Genomic DNA, 19,609 nt, shown 5'->3' on the forward strand with positions numbered 1-19,609 from the left:
TTCATGTACTTAGCTATTGCTTGCCTCTTTCAGAACAAGTGTGTATTCATGCATCATTTGAAAATCATCATGATTCATTTAAAAATCATTTGAAATTATAATATAAAGTAGAGCATTTATATTTTGAACAGGGAATAGTGATATTAGCTAAAAACTTGCTGAATGCTGATCACTTGTCAGCCCACTCTATTAACTCACCTATTTCTGGCTCATTGAATCTTATAGAGAAGGTTACTAGCACCATTTTACAGATAAGGACACTAAGGATAAGGTGCTTGTCTGAAATTTCTGAGTTATCAAATGGTTAGTTTGGAATACAAACCCAGCAATCTGGCTTCAGATTCCAGTCTTGGCATCCCCTTAATACTATGTTTGAATAAAGTCAATGTTCTAAGCCAATGATAACCTGCTTGGAATAATGAGAAAGAAGAGAGGGCATAAATCTATGAGAGTTGATAGCAAATCTTGAAATCATGTGCTGCAATATTCAGATTGTTTTAATATTCATCAGAGAAATATGATCATTAGCTCCTTTAAGCATGTTGATGGTGATGTTTTGTATAAGAGGAATGAAATGTCGAGTTTCTAGAAGACAATAAATAAGGTTACTTCATCTTGGCTAATGTACTAGCAAGGGAAATCAATAGAGATAAAATACCCCAAACTCTATTATTGGAAACAAAGGTGGCAATATTTGGCAGTGGGTGATAGTTGTGATGATGAATAGGGACTTCAAAACTGACTAAATATTTGCAGTAATGTGGGTCTTAAGAACAATGAGGGGACTCAGAGGATTTTTTTTTTCCTTTAGTAAAACTGAAGATAACAGGTTAGGGTCAGGCCAAGTTGATAGCCTCTGGCATGAAGTACACTTTAACACTTTTGATGCAGTCTCCACTTCTTTCTTTGGGAGTCCCCCTGTTTCTTGAAATGACAGAGTTTTATACTTTTTTCATGGGAGGGGTTAAAGATTGAACCCAGAATCCTCAGGAATGCAAGGCAAGCACTCTACTTCTGAGCTACATCCCTAGTCCTGACTCATGTATATTTTTAAGGGAAAACTGGAGCACTGTCTCTTCTATAGAATCTTTCTGGATATTCTCCATGGAAGGTAAAGCATTCCCTTTTCTGCCATTACTTGCTTCTGTGAACAAACAAACACATACATATTTATGTATATATTATATTATGCAAAATATATTACATTATATGTGATATATAGTTTTTTTTTTTACTTTGACTTATTGTTAGTTATCAGTTATTCAGCCAGGTGTTTCCCTGGAAAATATCCATATTTTCTTTAAAGTCTCTAGACTTACATTATTGGATCCTTGTTTGGAAAAGACCAGTACAGTTTCCAGCAGAAAGGGTGCTTATGAAATAGCAAGGGAATTAATGCAGCACATTCATTTATTCATGTAATGATATTGCCACTTTATTAACAATAATTAGGGTATCTTCCAAAGTTAAGAATAAATAAAAGGGTATCTATGTTTCATTAAATACTTAGTGATAGGCATTTTGTTTAATTAGACACATATAAATACACACAAGCGTGTGCATGTGCACATAGTATCTTATTTCACCATTGACTTATTTAACTTCATCATTTTACAGTTAAGGCTAAGAAAGCTTAACTTGGCCAATAAAAAAATAGCTCTCTAAGTGAGGCTTTAGTCTCAGGTTCCTTTTATTTCAAATCCTATAATTTTATTAAGGTAAAATTAGAAGCAGGGAAAAATATAAGCAAGAGCAAGTTAACTATAAGAAGAAAATATCTGCTGATTAAAGAAACATGATTTCTACCACTATTCTAAGGAAACAACATAATATTGGTGCAGACAATGTACTAGTTCAAACCTTCATGCCAATATTTCTAAATAAACCTGGAAATAAATTGATGATTGATAGTTATGGCAACATGATTGGTTTCCCTATATTTACTCTGATTTTTAACTCATTTGCTTCCCTTCATATTTTTGTTTTGTTTTTTTCCCCCAGTGCTAGGAACTGAATCCAAGGCCTTTCACATGGAGTACAACCATGGGCTACATCCCCAGACCACAATTGTATTTCTTATTTTATCCAGAAACTTGCCTTTATTTTGTCTAAGAGTAGACATAGTGCTAAAATAACTTTAGACAATTTATTTTCAGACTGCCAAGGCAGAAACTGGAGCTGTGATACAGCAGAACAAAAGAAGGTGTTGTGACTATTAACCATTATCTTACTTATTTTGTAGGGAAAAAATATCCCTAATAAGAGTTGACTGATATAAATTCATTTTAAAGATCAGTGACAGCCAAGACCAGATTGTCTTACCTACTACCATCTTATATTCAGATAGATATTCTATCTGAATAATGAACAGGATGAAGAAAAATTCTGTAGAACTGAGGGTCTTTAATCATCTTCTGATAACATATTCTAAGTTATTCAGGGAAGTATTTAGGAGCTGACTATTATTAATTTGCTTAGCTGATCACTGAAACAGCATGGATCCTGCAAGATAGAGTTTTTCTTTTAATTACAGCAAGGTGAGCTGGAGATACATTAAGCAATTTGAGGTGACTCCTCCCCAAATTGGCTGGGAGGGAGAGGACTTCCTTCACTAACTTCCCTAAGAATTGATCATGAACAGCTGATGTTGCATCTGCCTCTCATAGGATGTACTAAAAAAAAAATTACTCGACAATCCGCTTACTGGATAAGATAGTGGCTGACCCGATGCAACAATAAAAATTGATCCTGGTCATTCTGTCAGGCATTAAATATTTTGCAGATCTTTCTGCTGAGTTGCAAAAGAAAAAAAAAAGAAAGGAAAGTTAGATTTTTTATTAAATTTTGCCTTGGGGCTTTATTACTTTGAAAGTTATCCAAATATTTTGTTTATATTGGAAAGGTTCAGTGAGACATAGTTAACTGTGAATAGAATTCAAAACAATAACTCTGGAAGAGAACTATTCCCTTTGGTCAGAGGCTATTGTGTCAGTGGTTATGCCAAGTCAATCAAAAGGAAGAAAGAGAGAGAGAGAGAGAGAGAGAGAGAGAGAGAGAGAGAGAGAGAGAGAGAGAAGGAATACCAACCGAGGGGAGCTGTCAAGCTGATTGACTAGGTAGCAATACAAAATTGGAAATGTTCTGTGATAAGATACTCAGCTTTTATCTGAGTGCTGGCAAAAACTAAATGCAACAACTCAAAAATCTTATGGGAGGGTGATGATTGAAGAATATGGAAAACCAAATTACTTTGCATAAAATTGAAAACAACAAGAGAAATTATTTGTCTAATGGCACTGTTTCATTATGTAAAGGGCTTTGAAGAATAGTATGAAGATTAATTTCAGAACTGCATACATGTTTGCAGTACCTTCTTTTTGACAACTTTGTTAAGCAAGTGTCTTGTCAAATCCACAAGTTCTGTTTTAGTTATGAAAAATTATGACTGATGTGAATTATTTGATCTTTAAAAATGCATTTTTGTAGTTAGAGCACTGGAGATTTTTTTCATATTGATTTGAAATATAAGACAGAAAGCAATAGAAAATAAAATTTCTTTGATCTGACTTTTATTTCTGTTGTTAATTACTGTTGAGTTTCTTGTGTACTGATGCCAGTTGACTCTTTGTCGCCAAGCCATAGATCATTAGACATCATGCTAGTAGGAAATAAGGTGTCCTGGGCAATTAGTCACTAACAAAGGTCAATCTTTTCTTTAAATAACTAGTGTCTCTTTTTATTCCTCTGTCATATCTCAGCATGCCATTCATTTTCTACTTTATATTTGGCCCATATAGTTTTTTGATTAACTCTTGTCTTGAAAATTTAATTAAATTGGGATATTTCATCACACTATCCATCACTTTCTCTGCTCCTTGATAGATTTCATCATTATATCCAAGATGTTTTCTTTCTTTTATTCAACTTTCTCATTTAATCTTTTTAATCACATAGAAAGTAGTCTTTATTTGGCTTATTCTAGTTTCCTGATTTACTTACTGTCTCCCTTGTTTTGAACTCTTTGTATAAACTTTCAGTTCAAGTTTCAAGAGCGCTACTCTCTGTGGAATATAAATCTTTTCTTCCACTTTTCTTTTACCCATTTGTTTAAAACACCACCTGAAAACACATTTTGATCTATTTCCTCTTTTTCATGTTTCTGTCCACATTTCAGTATGTTTATAAGAACTTTTTAAAGAGAATTTACATTCTTTTTTTCACATTGTTGTTTCATGTATTATTGACTTTTAAAAGTATTTCTCAAGAAAACGTGCTTGCTATTGTTATGTTATTACTCCCATTGATGCCCACGTGATGACTGAACATGTCAATCCAGTATTCAGTCAACCACATTAAAAAGAAGCTGAAAAAACAAATCTCTAAAATCTACATTCACTGTTGAAAGAATAGCAACTGTGCATTTGGACAGATTTCTTTGGCAAGGGGAGAAGATCGGAAATAATATTTTAGCATTTCAATGAGTCTTTATTCTTCTTTGGAATACCAAATTCATTACTTGCATTTATTTTCTTGATGGACCATGAGTTTTAAACTGGTGATCATTTTAGTATCTTGAGAAGACTTTAATATTGTAAATAACTGCAGTCCTTTTTTTTTTGACCCTCTGAGTATGGTACCTTACTAAATATACATTTTTAAGTGTAATTATATTATCTCTATATAAGACTATATAATTGCTATGTATAATACATTTATTGCAGAGATTTCTCATTCATGAGAACTATAATGTCATTTTGATTATATTGTAAGTTAAGTTGTAGGAACTGGAGTTCATATGAGAAGCCCTACCATTTACAATTGTCTATGTCTATAATTGCAGTGTGGTATCTTAGAAACCCTGAAAAGTCAGAAAAGGCCTTTCTCTGCTAGTTGTTTTTGTGATCTTGGACAAAATGTTTGTTGTTTTTTTCCTGGTCTCAGTTTCTCACTTTATAAATGAGACTGGATTAAATTATGTTCAAAGCTCTCGACAGCTCTAAAACTATGAGGACCTTATAATTCTTCCCTCATTTTTAGAGAATACTGATAAGACAACAATATTTTGGAGGAATCTTAAATACATGTATATTACAACATGTGCACTACCTTTATGGAATATTTGAGTGTAGTGCAAATAAGTAGGTTTATAATGTGTAGCATGCCTCATTTTGTAACATGGTATTTTGAGTTAGTATTTTATTTTAGACTGGTAAATATGATTGTTTTACTCTGTGGTTTTCATGCAACTAATGATTCTTTAAACTTTGCAAAGACTTCAAAGTTTATACTTTAATAGTATTATTAACCAACTAACATTACCAAATTATTCTGTCTGCTCTCAAAACTCATGTTGGCTGCTCTTGATTAGAAATGGAGATAAAATTAATTGCCTGATTTTTGATAGGGATTTTCAAAAGCTTAGCAGATTTTATTAGCTAATCCAAACAATGTCTATGCAAGACAATTTGTTGCTTCTCCCTGCCTTCCCCCTTATTCTTTATAATCTGAATCGGGGATAGTGATTTTATAGGAGAACACTGGGGCCAGAGGGACTGGTGGTCTTTTTTTCACAGAGTCCTAATTCTTTTTAGTTTGGCTTCCAATCTAATAATAAGGGGAAAGTTAAGAGTTAATGTCCCAAGAGCAGGAACTTTCTGACGTGCTGTGACTGAGGCAAAGAACCTCTCCAGGCCAACCTCTTCAGGTAGAGTGTAAGTCTCTCTACAATTTTATTTTACTTCATTTTATTCTTATTCTCATTTTTTGTGGTACTAGGGGTGGAACCCAGGGACTTTTCTACCTCTGAGCTATACTCCCAGACCTTTTTTATACTTTATTTGGAAACAGGGTCTCACTAAGTTGCTGAGAGTCTCACTAAGTATATGAGGCTGGCTTCGAACTTGTGTGATCGTCCTGTCTCAGCCTCCCATGCACAGGAATTACAAGCGTGCGCCACCACGCCCAGCATCCTTACAATTTTGATCATGTGTCCTGACTTGCAGCTCATTCTGCAGTACTAGCTTGTGATTAGTTAATGCACAGATATAAAATACGCCCACCAGTGACTGGAAATAAAATCTCAGAACATCAGCAGCTATCTAGCTGAAAGAAAGGTAATAAAAACAGGCAGTCAGGTCTGAGAAAATAAGAGAAATCAAATGCAAGGAAGACTAGTACAAGGATCTGTAGTTGGACGCATCAGCAGTCAGCTTTGGCATGTAAGAATATAAACGAGTGTGGTATACCTTTTACTTTGAATGTTTCACAAGTTGATTCCCCTGGCTGTCTTCCCAGAGTCTATGAGTATCATAGTCCTCTAATGAAGGCTTCATTGCATTCTCTTGAACTGACTCCTGCCAATATCAAAGAAGCACAGCAGAAACAAAAACACTGCTGTGATGTTAGAAACCACAATTGTTAACTCTGAAATCTTCATATGTAGGGTAGAACAATATCTGTGTGGTTCAAATAATAGACTGATAAGCTCACTGGAAGGCTGTCTAATGAGTGGAGTGCATAAGAAAGAATACTTCTTTTTTTGTGGGCACCTATTTAGAAGAGAAAAGGAGTTAAAATATGATGAAGCAATGTTAAATGTTTTAAAGAATTGGCTTTTTTACCGGGAACTTCATATTGGAGTAAAAATACAAAGAAGTAAAAAAAAAGTTTAGGAATTATTACATTCTTTTAAATGAAGTCAAAATATCTGAAACATGTAAAGAACAAAATTAACCATTTTAAAAAACCTTTGTTATTTCTTGAGAAATGTTACATAAACTGAGCTACTCTCATTTTATTATTTTAATGTATTTTAGTCTAATATTTCAGAAAATACAGTAAATGTGATATTTTATTTTCAAAAGACCTCAAGAAGTTGTGAATAGCTACACAGAATATATTCTCGTTCTAGATTTCTCCCCCAGAGGCTAATTTTTGATGCTATTAATACAAATTCTAACACAAACCGATCATTCCTAATTTTTGCTTTCTCCAACCCAGTTTAGTGTGCATAATTAAATTTTATATACATTGGGACTTTTAGATGTATTATATCTGGTGAAAGTTTTCATTTTATAGAAATTACCAAATTTATAAAATAATTTCAGATTTGCAGTTTTTCTCTAAGATAAGCCAGATAACTTCTCTGTGCCTCAGTGCTCCCACTGTAATACTCTTTAGCAGGGCACCAAAATAACTTTTTCATGAACTCAAAGGAAGGCAAACTTAGTTCCAAAGGAAAAAATCATAGCTTTATTCCTAGGGTGAGAGTGTGAGCCATCAGTATTAGTTCTTTGCCCTATGATTTAAATGCAACTGCCTTTCTTTAGAAAGATCTGTGCAAGGAAGCATTGCAGCATGAGTAGATCTCTCTAATTCAATATTCTTTGTAATGATCTATTAACTACTTATCTGCTTCACATTATCCTCGCCCACTTTAATGATAAAGACCATGTTTATCTTTCATTCCTTTCTTTATTTTGAGCCCCATGCCCATCCTTGACACATTATGGAATCTCCATAAGTGCTTGTTAAATATATGAATAAATTAATAGATAAATGCACAAGCAGATGCCTTGAAACGACCCAGGGAAAATGTGTAAATGGAAAACTTATTTTGTTAGGCTGCCTCCTTCTAATTCTCCTATACCTGTCTTTATGTAGGATTCACATTGTCATAAAATCAGGGTGCGAATCACAGTACTCAAAACAATTACAGAGATGGATCTATTTTGAAAATAGTGGAAAAACTCGAACAGAAAAGTTTCTTAGGTATGTGTAATGCTATTTGGAAAAGAAAATAACTCTGCTATTATTGCAGACTTATTAATGTTTGTAGTTGTCCTGATTATTCTAACACAAACCAAATGGCATTTAATTTGGAAGAAATTGCTCTGGACATGCAATCTAAAGAGGCAAGAAATGGAACAGACTTTCTTTATGTAGTGTTTGGGATGTGGTTAAATTATTTTAGGATGTTCAAGAGTATAGTGCAAATTCAAGTCCTGTGGGCAAAGCTAAACAAGCAGTGCTAGGCAGCTTAGCCACTTAATCTTTTGGTGTTCAGTCTGTTGGGTCTGTGCTGTGAAATGGCTCCTGTGGCTTTCATGTGGAAAATGAGAATGTTCTGTAACGGCTGATGTGGGAATAAAGAAGTAAATACAAGGAAACTCTTACAAGCTCTTAATATTAACTGCACTAAGTAAGTGTAACTAATTGCATTAAGTTATTGATTTATCAGGGCTTGACCAAATACCATTTCCCTTTGTCCATTTCAACACAAGGACAAAAGTACAAGGAAGGTAAATGAGCCAGTCGTTAACTGGGTTACCAGTGAATGGAATGAGGATTCTTCCAGCTTTATTAAGAGGATGTAGAAGAGGCCATTTATAATGTCTGAAAATTGACTAAGACTTATTGATCTTGATCATATAATCATTTTTTATCAACAAAAATTATTTTTTCTAGAAATTTCTTGCTGTTCCTACTACCTACTACATGAAACTTGTAAGACCATTTGGACAGAATTACCAAATTAAAGGAGGTGCCTCGTTACATTTTATTTTCCCTTTAAAAATATTACTAAACTAGGTTTATAGTAGTTCATAATGAAGGAAAAGAATCATAGCCTGCTTTACATGGTTAAGCGAAATAAACTATTAATTGGTATATAAACAGGCAATTGCTGTTTAGGGAAGGAGTTTAATACTATATATTTAGGACTTGCAAATGATACTTTGATTCAGTCACATTTGGGTGGGTTCCAGACCCTATTAAAGCTGACAATGAAAGTAACTTTATTTACTTAGAGGCATGAGGGGTCTTCTTTAGGTCTTCTCTGTAACTGCCAGACTCCGAGGAGCTGCAGTTTCTACTCTCTCGAGTTGGTGATTAGACTTTTGGACCATTTTAAAGGATGCAGAGGGGGGTCTCTCTAAGTTTCTGAGGCTTTTAAGCACAAATCCCAATTGTGAGCTTCAACACACTTGAATCCTGATTACCTTTCCAGTTTCTAATTACCCAGGAATGAGGTTATAGACAAGCACTATTACAAGAAGAGGATCAGAAAGCAGTCTCCTTTCAATGTATGCTGTTTTCTGCTGGAAGAAAGAGCTGACCATCAGTATGTGGCTATTAAAAACACACACTCTTTGGTGTATCAGATACATCCCTGCCTTATCCCCAATATAACTAGCAAAACTAAAACCATACAAAACAGTTTGTTTCCTCAACTCCTATCAGAGAAAACAAACCAAGTATCCTGACCATCAGATGCCAAAGTTATTCATAATGTACATGTGGAAAATGCATCTTTGTAGGGCTTTGCTTACTATTTTACATTTTTAGTACAAATCTATAAAAAAAGGTATTCCAACCACATCACTGCTTTTTTTCTACTAATCATACTAAAAGAATTTTCCCAAGATTTTCTTGATGATTGGGCATATGTCTTATAATGTTATAAATCATTTCCAGAATATAGTAAAAGGCCAATAATTATTTGTTAGCTGATCTAAAATAAATGTGAGTTTCAGTATTTTAATACACAACTCTGATTATCTTCATACATATCACAAAGTAAAATGCCATGTTTTGAGATTATATTTTAGAAGTTATAATCAGGGATAGAATTTTTTCCCACAGGGAGGTTTATATAATACATAAAAGATCTCTTTTCACTTTTGTATTATTACAGAATATTTATATTTTCTACTCAAAATATGCTTATTCACACCCATAAAAATCTTGCACTTGTCAACCGATATGCATTTGCACATTGATTTCTTTCTTATCTGCTCCTACCATGGCTGTTACTATATGCATTGTTTCCCAGGTTTTATACCATATAAAGATGTAGCATTGACTGTAGGCTCTGAAGGATTCTAAATTTCTGCAATCTAAAACATAATGGATTTTAGATTGATGAAATGGATTGAAGAAACTTTAAAGGGATATTTTATGGAAGGTTCAAACAATTATCCAGTTAATATATTTTGGGAATAATTAATATTTATACCTATGGAATTGGATAATTACCTCTAGCCATCTATTTGATAAGATGTTGCTAATTTTTTAAAGCAATGAATGAAGTAAGATTTCTTGCTTTATCTAATGGTTCTTTCTAGGAAGAAAATGTAAATATACTTTTATATCTAATAAACAAAAAATTTATACCCCACATACCCTCCTTTTTATAATCTATTTCTTATCTCTTATAACATTTTATATATTTTTATTGGTGCATTGTAGTCATACATCTTAATGGAATTAAAAAAAAAAACTTGTGGAGATACACATGCACACATCACCCAATTAGCCCTTATAACATTTTTTTGCAATGTTTCTAGAAAAATATCTTTATTGGTCGCAAAATTTTTCTACTCCTATTCCTTCTTGACCTCATCCTATGCACAATTTTATCTCTACCACTACAACCAAACTGCTTATGTTGAGGCCAGTGTGGACCACCATGATACTAAATTCCATGGTATTTTTATTTTTTTATCTTTTTTATTTTAATTTAAGTTTTATTTTTTATAAGCAGAAACTTATTGAGAGTGGTATACATTTACATTGTGCTTCATGCCCTTCCCCCTCCCTTTCTCTCCCCCCTCAATAGAGAGTGTCCAGGTTAATAATGTTGTATTTATGCTATTACACATATTCGTATGTAGCTCCTCCATTGAACAACCTCAGCTTTCTTCCTATCCTATCGTTCCATTCAAGCTTTGCTGAAATTTCCCCTCCATTATTTGGAGTCCGTCTGGTATTACCACTACTCCCTAGCTTGAACATATTGGAGAAAACATATGTCCCTTCTCTTTCTGTGCTTGACTAACCTCACTTAACATAATGTTCTGTAGTTCCTTCCATCTTCTTGCAAATGCTATTATTTTATTTTTCTTTATAGCTGAATAGAATTCCATTGTGTGTATTTCCCATAATTTTGCAATCCATTCATCTGTTGATGGCGATCTAGGTTGGTTCCATATTTTGGCTATTACAAACTGTGCTGCTGTGAACATGGGTATGCATATGTTAACGTAGTTCTCTGATTTCAACCCCTTTGGAAAGATACCCAGGAGAGGTATAGCCAGATCAAATGGTGGATCTATTCCCAGTTTTCTAAGGATTCTCCATACTCATCTCCATAGTGGCTGAACTACTTTGCACTCCCACTAACAGTGTAAAAGAGTTCCTCTTTCCCCACATCCTCGCCAGCATTTGTTGTTGTTTGATTTCTTTATGCATGCCACTCTGATTGGGGTTAGATGGAATCTCATCGCAGTTTTGATTTGCATCTCCCTGATAGCTAGTGATGTTGAACATCTTTTCATGTATCTATTGGCCATTTTTATCTCTCCTTTTGTGAAATTTCTATTCATTTCAGTTGCCCATTTCTTGATTGGGTTTTTTGTTTTACTAGTGTAGAGTCCTTCGAGCTCTTTGTATGTTCTGGATATTAGCCCCTTACCAGAGTGGTGGCTGGTAAAGATCTTCTCCCATTCTGTAGGCTTCCTCTTTAGGTTCTTGATGGTTTCCTTTGATGAGAAGAAACTTTGTAGTTTGAAGAGATTTCACTTATTAATTCTTGCTTTAATTTCCTGCACTTTGAAAGTCTTATTGAGAAAGTTACTCCCTGTACCTATATGTTGGAGTGTAGATCCTATGCCTTTCTCTAATAATTTCACAGTCTCTGGTCTAATTTCTAAGTCTTTGATCCATATCGAGTTGATTCCTGTGCATGGTGAGAAGTAAGGATTCAAATACAACTTTCTACAAATGGATAGCCAGTTCTCCAAGCACCATTTGTTGAAAAGGCTGTCTTGTCTCCAGCATATGAGTTTGGCCCCTTTGTCAAAGATCAGTTGACTACATTGTGTGGGTTTGTTTCTGTATCTTCTATTCTTTTCCCCTGGTCAGTCTGCCTATTGTTGTGGTGCCAATACCATGCTGTTTTTACTACTATTGCTCTATAGTATAATTTGAAGTCCAGGATTGCGATGCCTCCTGCCTGGTTCTTGTTGCTGAGAATTGCTTTGGCTATTCTGGGTCTTTTCTTCCTCCATACAAAAATCATAAATGATTTTTCCAAGTCTATGAGAAATGTTGTTGGTATTTAATGGGGATTTCATTGAATCTATAGATCACATTTGGCACAATGGCCATTTTGATGATATTAATTCTGCCTATCCATGAGCAAGGGAGATCTTTCCATCTTCCAAGGTCTTCTTCAGTTTCTTTCTTTAATGTTTTTTAGTTTTCTCTGTAGAGGTCTTTTACATCGTTGGTTAGGTTTATTCCTAGGTATTTTATTGGTTTAGAGGTTATAGTAAATGGAGTAATTTTCTTTATTTCTTTCGTTGTGGATTCATTATTGGCATAAAGAAAAGCGACTGATTTCTTTAGGTTGATTTTGTATCTTCCAACTTTGCTGAATTTGTCAATCAGCTCCAGAGTCTTTTGGTTGAGTTCATTGTATCTTCTAGATAAAGAAACATATCATCTGCAAATAAGGATAGTTTTAGCTCCTCTCTTCCTATTTGAATTCCTATGATTTCCTTCTCTTGTCTTATTGCTGTGGCAAGAGTCTCAAGGACTGTATTGAAAAGGAGAGGTGATAATGGGCATCCTTATCTTGTGCCTGATTTTAAAGAGAATTCTTGCAGTTTTTCTCCATTCAATATGATGTTGTCTTTGGGTTTATTGTATATAGACATAATGATGTTGAAATATGTTCCTTCTATTCCAATTTTCTGCAATGTTTTTTAACATAAATGGGTGTTGGATTCTTTTCAGCATCTATTGAAATAATCATGTGGTTTTTGTTCTTAGTTCTATTTATGTGGTGAATAACATGTATTGATTTGCATATGTTGAACCAGCCTTGCTTTTCTGGGATGAAACCAACTTGGTCATAGTGTACAATTCTCTTGATATGGTTTAAATTCGTATAGCTAGAATTTTGTTTAGAATTTTTGTATCTGTGTTTATTAAGGATATTGGTCTATAATTTTCCTTTCTTGAAATATCTTTATTTGGTTTGGAGATTAATGTGATACTGGCCTCATAGGAGGAATTAGGGAGAATTCCATCTCTTTCAATTTCCCAGGACAAGTTGTGAAGTATTGGTATTAGTTCTTCACTGAAAGTTTTGTAGAATTCAGCTGGAAACCCGTTGGGGCATGGGCTTTTCTTTGTTGGCAGAATTTTGATTGCTGTTTCTATTTTTTTGTTTGCTATTGGTTGGTTTAGGCTTGCTATGTCCTCTTGGTTCAGTTTAGGTAGGTTATATGTGCTTAGAAATCTATCGATTTCTTCCATGTTTTCTAGTCTGTTGGAGTATAAATTCTCAAAATAGTTTCTAATAATCCTTTGAATTTCCCCTCTTTCTGTGGTGATGTCACCTTTTTCATTTCTGATTTTAATAATTTGAGTTGATTCTCTCTTTCTTTTGATTAGGTTGGCCAGGGTTTTGTCAATCCTATTAATCTTCTCAAAGAACCAGCTTTTTGTTTTGTTGATTCTTTGAATTGTTCTTTTGTTTTCTATTTCATTTATTTATGCTCTGGTTTTAATAATTTCTTGCCTTCTGATGGCTTTGGGATTAGACTGTTGCAGTCTTTCCAGGTCCTTGAGTTGTGTCAGTAGGTTGTTTGCTTGGTGACTTTCTATTCTTATGTGGTAACTCAATGCTATGAACTTTTCTCTCAACACTGCCTTCAAAGTGTCCCATAGATTTTGGTAGGTTGTTTCTCTGTTTTCATTTAATTCCATAAATTTCTTTATTTCTCCCCTAATTTCCAATCTTACCCACTCATTGTTCAAGAGTGTATCATTCACTCTCCATGTATTTAAATAGTTTATTTTGGGTTTCCTGTTGTTGATTTCTACTTTCATTCCATTATGGTCTGAAAAGATGCAGGAAATTATATTACATCTTTTGAATTTGCTGGTGCTTTCTTTGTGCTCCAGAATTTGATCTGTTTTGGAGAAGGTGCCATGGGCTGCTGAGAAGAATGTGTATTCTGTCGTTCCTGATTGAAATATTCTGTATATGTCTATTAAGTCCATTTGGTTTATAGTTTTCATCAGTTCTGAAGAGTCTATACTCATCTTTTGTCTTGATGGTCTATCTAGTGGTGCGAGAGCTATATTGAAGTCTCCCACTATTATTGTATTTGGGTCTATTTATGATCTTATGTCCAAGAGGGTTTGTTTTACAAATGTGGCTGCACCCACATTCGGGGGATAAACAATTACTATCATTATATCTTCTTGGTGGATTGTTCCTTTTAATAAAAGGAAGTGCCCTTCTTTGTCTCTTCTGATGTGTTTTAGCTTAAATTCTATTTTGTTGGATATCAGTGTTGCTACTCCTGCTCGTTTTTGGTCCACATTGGCATGATATATCTTTTTCCATCCTTTCACTTTCAGTCTGTAAATGTCTTTTGCTATAAGGTGTGTTTCTTGCAAACAGCATATATTTGGATTATATTTTTTTAATCCACATTGCAATCTGTGCTTTTGATTGAAGAGTTAAGTCCTTTGACATTCAATGTTATTATTGAAATGTGTTGTTTATTTCCTGTCATTTTTTGTTCTATGTTCTGTTGGATATAGTATTATTTTTTTTGTTTTAGATGCCCTGCTGATCAACTTCTCTTCTCTGGTTCTGGAATCTGCTACTTTTTTCTTCTTTAAGTTTATTTCTTTAAGGATTTTCTCTAGTGTTGGCTTAGAATTTATGAATTTTTTGAGGTTCTGCTTATCCTGAAATACTTTTCTTTCTCCATCAATGTTGAATAATGGTTTTTCTGGATATAGCAGTTTTGGTTGGAAGTTGTTTTCTTCCAGAGTCTGGATCACATCATACCAGCCTCTCCTGGCATTCATGACCTGGGATGTGTAGTCTGGAGTGATTCTTATTGTTTCGCCTCTATATGTTACTCATCCTTTTGTTCTCACTGCTTTTAAGATTCTTTTCTTGACGTCTATGTTGGTCATTTTGATTATTATATGACGTGGGGATGTACTTCTTTGATCTTGTCTTAGTGGTGTTCTGTATGTCTCTTGAAGGACAAGAAGAGCCTACCTAGGGGTAGAGATGAACCTGGGTCGAGGACTAAGGGACATGTTAAGACTAAAATCCACCCCAGTACCATAAAAAAATATTATGCCCTACTGTGATATATTTCCAAATTTGTTTCTTCATTTATTTTTAGTTTTATTTAGGGTTCAGTACAATGCATCTGATCTTAACTTACCACAAAAATTATTAAAATGCTAATATTTTATACAACCCCCCCACACATATGTGTGTTTGTGATATTAAGGCATTTCCTTAAAAATAGATGAGATTGTCATTCTTGATATAGTCCTTACATTGTTATCAAAAACATTAATTTATAATCCAAATTATTTAAAAGAATTTTGACTATGAAGCATCTTTAGATTGTTGAAGTTTTACTTGTTTTTTTATTGTTTATTTTAGTAGGGATTGGCATTAGGGTTTTCTAGCTTCTGAAATGAATTTGTAGTTTTTTTTATCTTATTTGATGCTCTGGAATGATATGGAAAATACATATTACATATTAAGATAAAATTGTATGAACCTAGGCATTTATATGGTAATATTTTCACTTTCTTCCATGTTAACCTATCAATTTAAATAAATTTTTGGCAGTAATGGGGCTGGAACCCAGGGGAATTCTATCTCCAAACCACCCCCCTAGCCTTATTTTTTATTCTTTATTTTGAAACAAGGTCTCACTAAGTTTCAGAAGGCCTCACTAAGTAGCTGAGACTGTCCATAAACATTGATCCTCCTGTCTGAGCCTTCCAAGTACTGGGATTATAAGCATGTGCCACCATGCTTGGCTACTTTAAGTCATTTTTTTGAATGAACATTTGTTATTGTTTTTATTATGCTCATTAATATTAAAAAATTTTAAGATATGTTTCAAAAAGTCTAGTGTACAATTAAAATAACTTATCTATGTTGTTATGCAAGTTTTTCATTTATTATTTGCTAGATAGTGTTTTATATTCATTAAATAGTCTTCATCTTTATTGTTTACTCTGTCAATTTTTTTCCATGCAACTGTGGGTGTTTTGCTATTGCTTTATTCATATTTTGAACTCTAAATATTAATTTTAACTACACTGCCTAATAAATAAAATATTATACTCTATTTTGCCCTAAGAACAGATTTGAACACATTACACAATCTTCATCATCATGTTTTATTCTCCTTATTTTCTATGTAGTTTCTAACTATATTTTAAAGTAATATTTCTTCATTCAAATTTGCTTAGAAAAGTGTTTAGTCTCCATTATTTTTATTTACTCGTTTGACTTAATGTCAACTTGCATTACACAGCTGTTATAAAATGTAACCTGTACATTTTTATTTTTTAATAATCCTAGTATAGTCTGTGACTAATTATTAAAAATTATCCATGAATCTTAAAATGTGATACAATCTTTATGTTCCTTAAAGTTGAAAAATCTATTAATTAGTGGGTTTATCATATATCCTTTCTACTAGAAATTCTATTTTTAATATTAATATTAATTTCTATCCTTGTTAAATTTATCCATATCCTGTCTGCTGCTATGGTAACCATAAATCTACTGGTTATCAATTATAAGCAGGGGCTGTGTATGCATTTAAGTCTGGACCTTCAGGGACTCTGTATACAAAGAGATAATGTGTTAGATATAATTCCCACACAAACACAAACACTGGAAGTCAAAATTATCTGTAATTACCTTCAGTTTGTCTATAGGATCTGTATTGGGAGTACAAACAGAGTACCATGTATCATGTAAGGTGGAAAGAAACATCTTAGAATTTACAAATTCCTATAATAACTCAACTTTGAAAACATTCCTTCATTGTGCCTTGCAAATAAAAAATGAAATGAAACATCTTCATCGTGTGTGTGTGTGTGTGTGTGTGTGTGTGTGTGTGTGGTGCTGGGGATTGAACCCAGGGGCATTCTACCTTCCCCAGCCCGATTATTTATTTTTATTTTGAAACAGGGTCTCATCAAGTTGCAGAGGGCCTCACTAGGTAGCTGAGGTCCACGAACCCTGATCCGCCTGTCTCAACCTCCCAAGTATTGAGATTACAAGTGTCCACACCTGGCTGACCCATCTTCATCTTTAAGTGGAACAATCCAGTCTCACAGAAATATTAGAAAGTTGATACGCTAAAAAAAAACACTTGTTTTTCAGTTTCTCATCTCACAAACTCAGATCCTTGGCCACCTCCCTGGCACCATTGAAATGAAGGAATTACTACCATTGGCTTTATGTACATAATGTGTGGGAATACCAATGTCCATCTCAGTACCCTATTTGGGGAAAGGGGGATGGGGAAGGAGCCCTGGGAAAGCCCATCATGTATCTCACCATAAAGATAATTTGCATTATAATGTGAGACTATAATGCACCAATAAAATTATATTTAAAATCAGATTAATTAAATATAACAATAATAAAACTAGATACAAAGTAAAATACTTTTTTAATAGCTGTCATAGGCAAACAGTTATTTTCAATGTCTAGTTATATAGTAACTACTACAACTTAGAGAGTGAAAATCCAAACTTAGAACATTCACACTCTATGTAACTAAGTGAGGAGACAGGACCTGTACATCTTGATTTTCATATATATGTAGCCAGACAGGGGTTGTATTTTATATTTTTATGCTATAGAACATTAATGAAACTGTTGTAAATATGTTCCTGCTGCTACTTCTCAGGGGTCTGTATGATAGTTTAAAACAATAACAGAAACAACTAACTTTAGAACCCCAAAGAAGATTAGAGATTTATTTGTGATACTATTAACAGTGTGACATTGAGAGAGTCAGTTATCTTTACATCTCTGTTGTGTTACTTGTCATAGGGCAAACTTTTGGAAAAAATTTATAATTGAATATGTGTGGTCCCTTTTCTAGGTTCAACATCAAGAACTTCTTACTCATTGCTATATGTAACTCCACAGTAAAATAACCACTATGTGTGATCACTCTCAGTTTATCTTTTTAGAAATTAATACTTCTAGAAGTTAAGGACCAAGCTGATACTCACATAACTACAAAGAATTTATAGCCAAACTCTAGTCTGTCTAAACTCTGAAAATATGAAAATATGCTCTTTCCTTTAAAACATGTAATAAATATGTCTGGATTTATTATTATTATTTCAGCAATAAACCTCTTTGTATGAGGTCTGAAATGTACTAATCTTTCATCAAATTCTGTTCTTTGGGGGATAACATATAACATAGATATTTGAAAATTTCCAAGGAAAGTCATTACATAAATCTAAAATATTGGCAGTATTATTTTATAGCATTCATCTACCATGAAAATCATTGTAATAGTAGTCAAACGAAAGATTATTGACTGTAAATGGTTTAGGCTTGTTAAACTTCTGGTCTGTAAAATGTCTCCTGGACTTTGGAACTCCAACTAACCTACAATATTTTGTTCCAATTGCATCTTCACCCTAGAATCTAGAGTCTTGGAATTTGAATGCCATAGTATTTGGATGCTACCTTGTTATTTGTCCTATATAGATAGATTATAGTACTCCCAACAGTGCCAAGTGATCTCAAATCAGAATTAAATCATTTCTGAACTAGCATTGAACTTTCTGTTTCTTTGTCAATAGCATTGAACGTGAACAGATATATGGAAAAAAAGTGCTAGTCTATAATATGTTAGAAAGTAGGATTGCAGTTTGTGGACAGCCTCAGCTGCTTAGTGAGGTCCTTTGCAACTCAGTAAGACCCTGTTTCAAAATAAAGAATAAAAAATAGGACTGGGGGGTGTACTTGGAGGTAGAATGTCCCTGGGTTCAATCCTAGCACTACAGAAAAAAAAATAAAGATTATAATGTAGCTAAAATTTCTATCACACAATATGGTAATTGTCATGATGTCATAAACAATGTATATTTAAATATTTATAGTGATGTTTATAAAACAATCTACTGTGCTGCAAGCTATACACATATGTAGAACATAGTTACATATGGAAATAATATTTTATAATGATATTAAACACCTATGTTACTTATTTGTGTAGTTCCTATACACTTGTTATATCAGAATGTACTCTTGTACTTACAAGGTATACTGTAAAACAGTATGTCTTATTATGCTGGTAGTAGCCTCAAGAATTTCATGTTTACTGTGTTTTCTTGATTGCATCAAGAGGGCAAATTAAGTGATTGAACTATATTATCTAAGTTTGTGTAGTTGACTCTATTCTGCTCAATGAAAAAAATGCCTAATGACACATTTCTCAGAATGTGTCTATTCTTTAGTGATGCATGACTGTATAGACAAATAGAAAACGGTGTGATTCTCCCAAAAGCCTGAGAGATAGGGGAGCTGATGGTATGTCTCAATCTGAGTCCAAAGGCTCAACAACCAGGAGTTGTCAATGTCTCAAGGCAGAAGAAAATGGATAACCTCGCTCAAGAAGAGATGGGAAATTCTTTCTTCCTTCACTTTTTTATTCTCTATAGGCCCTAAACATAATGAACAATGCCCAATCACACTGGCAATTGTGATTTTTACACAGAT

The sequence above is a fragment of the Muscardinus avellanarius genome (assembly GCF_963383645.1).
Source record: "Muscardinus avellanarius genome assembly, chromosome: 3".
Classification (NCBI taxonomy): Eukaryota; Metazoa; Chordata; class Mammalia; order Rodentia; family Gliridae; genus Muscardinus; species Muscardinus avellanarius.